Here is a 6,000-nt window from a genome sequence, read left to right on the forward strand (position 1 = left end):
TAAACAAAAAATAACACTGCTTTTTGTACCTTACAACATCCTGGAAATCTTGAGTTTACAGATTTGTAGTAGGACAGATGACTGTGTTCAGGTATCCCCAGCCAATTTTCAGGCGGAATGTATAAAACTGTAATCAGATATTCAACTCAAAGAAAAACTGGATCATATTTCTTTCATCCTGCTGTAAGACCTCTCCTATCAGATAAAGATATCCCTCACTTCACAATCATGCCTTATTCATGTAATCTCTTCTTGGCATTACAAACATTTGTGACCAATTGTTTTCAAGGATGAATCATATGAAGAGTAAATTTTCATTAAAAAGCTCTGACAAACACCTTGGAAACTCACTGGGAATTGCAATCACATCCATTGAACCAGGGTGATGTGTTAGGTTCATAAAACCAGTATTGAATATCCCATTAGTTTTCTGTTTCTGTAGCCTACTTCCTTCAAATAAAAATATGAATGATAAAAGTGTCTTGTTGCTTATCTGCTTTAGCTGTATTATATATTTTATGAGGGTTGCTCCAAAAGAAATGTCTCCCATTTTATTATATTGGCCTACAGTGTCAAGAGGTTGGGATGGAAGTAGACGTTGAACCTTCCTGCCAATGTCCCATTACATATTGTTTCTGTATGATGGATGGAAGCAGAGGGGGCACTTAGACAAAATGACATCTGACATAGAAGTGTTTATGAAACAAAGGTGTGTCACTGAATTCTTGCACGTGAAAAAAATGGCACCCACTGACATTCATCAGTGCTAGCTGAACATCTATGGAGAGCAAACAGTGGATGTGAGCACAGTGAGGTGGTAGGTGGTGCATTTGAGCAGTGGTGGCAGTAGCAGTTGGTAACCTTTGCTGGCACAAATTTTAATGACTGAAACCTGTAGGCTCTTTCTTTGCTGGTGAAAATGTATATCTAATGGTGGTGACTACATTGAAAAAAAGTTTCTGCAGTTAAGAAATTGCTTTATTTAATAGTGTTACTGTGCTCTTCCTGTAAATTGTAATTTCTATGGAAATAATTCAAAGGAGTTACTTTTGGTGCAACCCATGTATATGCAGCCCAAGACCCCGTTCTTCACTCACTGTGGCCCAGGTAAGCCAAAAGGTTGGATACCCATGCATTATAGTCTGTCTGCTACAGGATGTCTGGTCAGGAAGAAGGATAATGACCTCTACAGGAACAGCCTCATGTTTCCAGGCTCATATGTTTCCATGTTTCCATTTCTCATAGGGGACTTCAACTATACTGAGACCTGCAGGAGACACATCATACCAGGGAGTTAGCCATACAGGCAGTTCCTAGGGGGCTTCAGTGCCATCCTCCTGACCCAAATATCACAAGGACACAAAGACAAGAGGTGTTTTGCTGTTCATCCAACTCAGAAACAAGACCAACTGAAATTTTTCAACATTTAAATTTTATACCAGGCTGGGGAAGGGGCACTTTCTTGACAGGAGCGTGCCTGTTCTGTGGCCTTCCACCACTATCCATTCTGGGGAACTGAGGAGACAGGTCACCTCAGGTTCAGTAACAGAGGTGTCAGATTTAAATGTCCTCAAGGAGACTGTGGATCCAACTGTCTTCATGGGTATCTGATGCATTTTGCAGTGCATTTAGCACTGTTGTACTTAACTGCATTCCAAATTGAGGAAAACTAGTCATAGCACTGCAGATGGACTACTTAAATTTCAACTACGCATTTCCCTGAAATTAGACCTGACCCATCTCTTTGGAAACATACTTGGTGGTAGCTGTTGTAGATTGCAGAGCAGCTCAGCTAGTCATGACTGGTCTACTGACATTTGAATAGTGTTTTTCTAGTCCACCAGAGAGGAATCTGTTGGAGCTTTTTCTCATTTTGTATACTTGAATGTTCTCATGGTCGCCAACATTGCTCCAGACATCACTCAGCTGTCAGCTACAAAGAATCACTGCAGATCTTCATATCACTTTGGCCTACTGTCTTATCTAATTGAGGATCCCAATGTTTTGTATTTCATGTGGTAGCCTGGCCTCACAGTCCATGACAATCTTGCACAACATAAGGAGGTCGATGCCATTTATGTTCCTGAGCATGGACTATATGGTTCAAAAGTAACATAAATCTCTTAACAATCAGCTGCCATTTATTTCAGGTCATGCTGAAAAAGAGGCTAGCCTTTCCTACCAACTGATGTGGAGAACAATAGATAATTATCCTCATGTTCTGAACATGATGCAGCATGCTCCTGGCTGTTTTTCCCAACCAGAAAGGCTACATTCCCACTGGGTAAATATGTATTTTTATAATGGCTGTGACAGTGTCTCTGTGCCCTAGTGAGCCACTGGAACAGCTTGATTCTGATTCTGCTTTCCCTGCTCTTTCCCATTTTCTTCAGGTTTGCTCAGTCCTGGAAAAGAAATTGTTACATAGAAGAGCGATTTCCTGTTGTATGCTGACTGCTTTCCCATTTGTACTCTCCTGCTCTCAAAGAGCTTCTTTATGTCCAGCAGAAGTTCTGTTGTTTCAGAGACGAATCTCTGTCATTTTCAGTTTAGACCAGCTAAGGGAGTTCAAAGGCCAAGTAAGGTTCTTTTATCACAGCTCCTGCTTCTAACAGCAAACATTCTTTTTTTTTCTTTTTTTTTTTTTTTTTTTTTTTCCTAAACCTACATTTGAAAAAGAATGAGAAGTCAAACATTCATCACTTAAAACTGATGCATACATTTGGGCAATGTTTTGTTTAATTCTATTGGGTTAAATGGTTTAACTGTCTGCACTGCTGCCACGTTGCAAAATTTGTAGTGAAAAGGAGAATGAAGTGGTCCCTGTCAACCATTAATTTTCTACCATTCTTGTTTCTTTCCCTGCAGGGCTGGGCTCCAGTGGCACTGAAAGGAAGAGACAGCACAATCAGAAGAGAAAAGGTGAGCTGAAAGCTCTCTGAATATAGACTGTCTGACAGCACTGCAGAGTGAGCAAGGCACTGGAGGAATGACATTCCTCATGAAGGAGTGGGCATTCGAGCATGCTAAAAATAGATCCTTTTTGAGAATGATATTGGGCAGCTGCCTCCCTTACTGCCACCCCTTACAATATAAATATTTCTCCGCATATTCTGTGATTATTGAAGAGCCTGAGAGGACACTTAGTTCGAGTAGTTGAATTAAGCAGAAATGTCTAAAGAATGCAAATTCCTGACTCCTTAAAAATGCCCCTGTAATGTTTGAATCTTAGTGACCATTCATCTTATGGAAATGAACATAAGAATAACTATGTTAAGGTTTTCTTAGACCAAGATCTTGTGTATGACATTGACAAAGAAGAGATGCCCAATTATGTTCACATAGCAAGTGTATAGTGATGCTTGCTAAGAATATCTCTATAGTCCTTCTGACTTGTTGCTTTTATTTGTAATTTTATATGTAATATAAAATAAATTATCTTCTTCTATGGATTTGACTACTTCCTGGAGTTGTGCAGAACACAGCCATGATCAAGAAGTTAAACACTTTATGTGCTACCCATGTTCAAAACCTAATGTATTCTGTGACAAAATTCTCCATCTTGTGATTCAGATAAAGAAAGACAAGCACAGTTGTACAGTTTCACCATGGAGATTTGACTGAGATTAAAATGGAGGTGTTACTTTTTTTCATTTCTCAGAAGGCCCGGTGATTGCTGATACTAAAAGAGATTCTTCCACTATGCTGCAGGTATAATAACAACCCATTGTACACAGGAGGGTCTTCAGTCACTGCTAGAAATGGAGGTTTGTTCAGATTCAATTTGAAGTACTTTTGGAAATTCTTGCCTCGGATAAGCTGATTCTGCAACTATGAGACTGGAGATAAGTCATCTGGAAAAAAAAAAAAGGAAAAAGAAAAAGAAAAGGTATTGCTGTTGGAGGCTGAACTTCTTGTGTTGAATGACAAAAAGAAAACATAAAAATAAAGTTACAGGTGAAAGGAAAAATAAAAATTATTTTCAAATGATAATTTGGTATTTGATCTACATGAGTCAAGTGATACGAATGATACTATAACCCTCCCAAATCTATTTGAAATGAGATGAGAACTCATCAGAAAGAATGTATGAGATAGAGAGGTCAGAGCATCAGTGGAATACACCTCCTGCTTTGGATTTCACATAGAGACAAAATGATGCTGAATGCATTAGCTGAAGTTAAGAAACTGATGCAGGTACAATAGTGACAGTGCATTAAGCCCTGATGGCACCTGAGCAGAAATATTCTGCAAAATCTCTGCCAAACCTAGTGGAGAGAAAAAATGTCCTCGAGCTTCAGCTGATCCTACACAGGAGCTGCTGACCACTCTCATGCTCAGCTTCAGACACAGTGCAACACAAAGTTGACCTTGTCTGCCCAGTCACCATGTGTTCATGTCACCATGTAAAGCAGCAATTGGTTGCTTTTGTCAGCATTTGGCATCCACTCCACTGGCAGTGAGGAGCAGTGCAGATGAAATACAAGTCATTTGAACAATTCCTTCCTTCTGCTTATTTTCCATTACTCATTTTTTTGTGCTATTGAGGTGGTAGAAATGTCCCCCTTGTCTGGTCAGCATGCTGATAACCTGAAGAGCAGTCTCTTATATAGCAAACGTTCTTTAAGAAATGTGTACATTATGTTGGTTACAATACCCCCTGGGTAATTTATGCAGCATCTTCACTGTCTGCTCAGACTTAAATATCAAAGACTGAAACAGCACAGCAAAGATTGTAACAGCTATTAGCACAGCAAAGTTGCCACGGTGTTTCCTGAATGTTATCATGGAAGATAACACTTTGCATCCTGCCATCCTACAATGCTTCAGTTCAACAAAAAATTCAAAATTGCTAGAGAAAATGGTGTGTGCTCAGCAGTCACAGAAGCCCTGCAGAAAAAGGAGCAGTGTTATCAGGAAACTGACAACAGAATACGGGGATGGAGAAGATCTGGCAGTTGACAATGCTCTGCATTTAGCATAGGAGAAGGTGCTGAGCTTCCACCAGTTCACCCTCACCAGAGCAGCAGTTCCCTCATGTCCTCAGCTGAGATGTCCATGCGGAAGTCCTGCCAGAAGCAGCCCTGCAGCACAGGGCTTGTTAACATGCCCAGGAAACAATCCACACATTGAATGGCTGCTTGGATTGTTTGTGAACTGTTGGAGTGTCATAGAATCTGCTAAACAGTGGATTATCTGCATAACAAGGAAGTTTGGCACCTACAGAGTTTGGCTTCCACATAATGCAAAGCATTCAGGCAGCTTCCAGCACAAGCCAAGGGCTCAGTGTGGTAGGTGTGAGGCATACACAGAGCTGGTAGTTCTGAACAGGACAGAGTATGGACTGGATGCTGACACTAGCACAGCTTTGTCCTCTTAGATGGGAGAAGGGAAAAGAAGGGGTTTGCCTTAAGACTGCTTCTGTGTAGAGGAGAAAATGCTGGAATGCTGTTTCTTGGGTTGTGAGCATCAAATTTCAGGTGACAAGAAAGAGCCCTTTCCAGGCTTTGTGTAGTTTGGTGAGGGAGTGCGTGCACATGTGAGAGTACATGTGTTTGTGCAGCTGCCTGCACACACTCCTGCATCTCCTACAGCCTTGAGACAAGTGCTCTCCCACTTTTATGCCACCTGCACCATCAGCCAAGGGAGAGCTCAGCATCCCTGTGCCAACGTGTCTGCGTTTTGCTCTGAATGGTGCACTTCCATCGCGTCCTTTTGTTTGGACATTTCACAGAACCGCAGAGTCACAGAATGCCAGGGATTGGAAGGGACCTCGAAGATCATCTTGCCCAAATCCCCAGCCTGGGCAGGAACACCTACTTTATGTCACCCAGGAACTGCTCCTTTCAGGTGAACCTGGAAAATGTCCCAGATGAACAAGGCCTTTACCAACAGTTCTCTGAGGGCATACTGAGCTGGAGATGGTGATCACAAAACCACGCCATTCTATTCAGTTCCCTTCTCTTTTATTTGATTGATTTGCTTTCCATCAAGCTTCCT

The 6,000-nt window shown here is 41.3% G+C and overlaps 1 long non-coding RNA gene across 4 annotated transcripts in view; it reads left to right on the forward strand.

Moving 5' to 3' along the window:
* The window catches only part of LOC107322052, a 9,541-nt gene extending 5,565 nt beyond the window's left edge, over window positions 1-3,976 (forward strand). The window contains exons 4-7 of one of the 4 annotated variants that reach the window (XR_001558778.1): window positions 2,151-2,284; window positions 2,394-2,579; window positions 2,869-2,922; window positions 3,662-3,976. This is a non-coding gene — a long non-coding RNA (uncharacterized LOC107322052). The remainder of the gene's footprint in view (window positions 1-2,150; window positions 2,285-2,393; window positions 2,580-2,868; window positions 2,923-3,661) is intronic. The other 3 variants (XR_001558775.1, XR_001558777.1, XR_001558776.1) reach the window with 3 other exon arrangements.
* The last annotated feature ends 2,024 nt before the right edge of the window (window positions 3,977-6,000 follow it).

The sequence above is a fragment of the Coturnix japonica genome, chromosome 18 (assembly GCF_001577835.2).
Source record: "Coturnix japonica isolate 7356 chromosome 18, Coturnix japonica 2.1, whole genome shotgun sequence".
NCBI classification, from domain to species: Eukaryota; Metazoa; Chordata; class Aves; order Galliformes; family Phasianidae; genus Coturnix; species Coturnix japonica.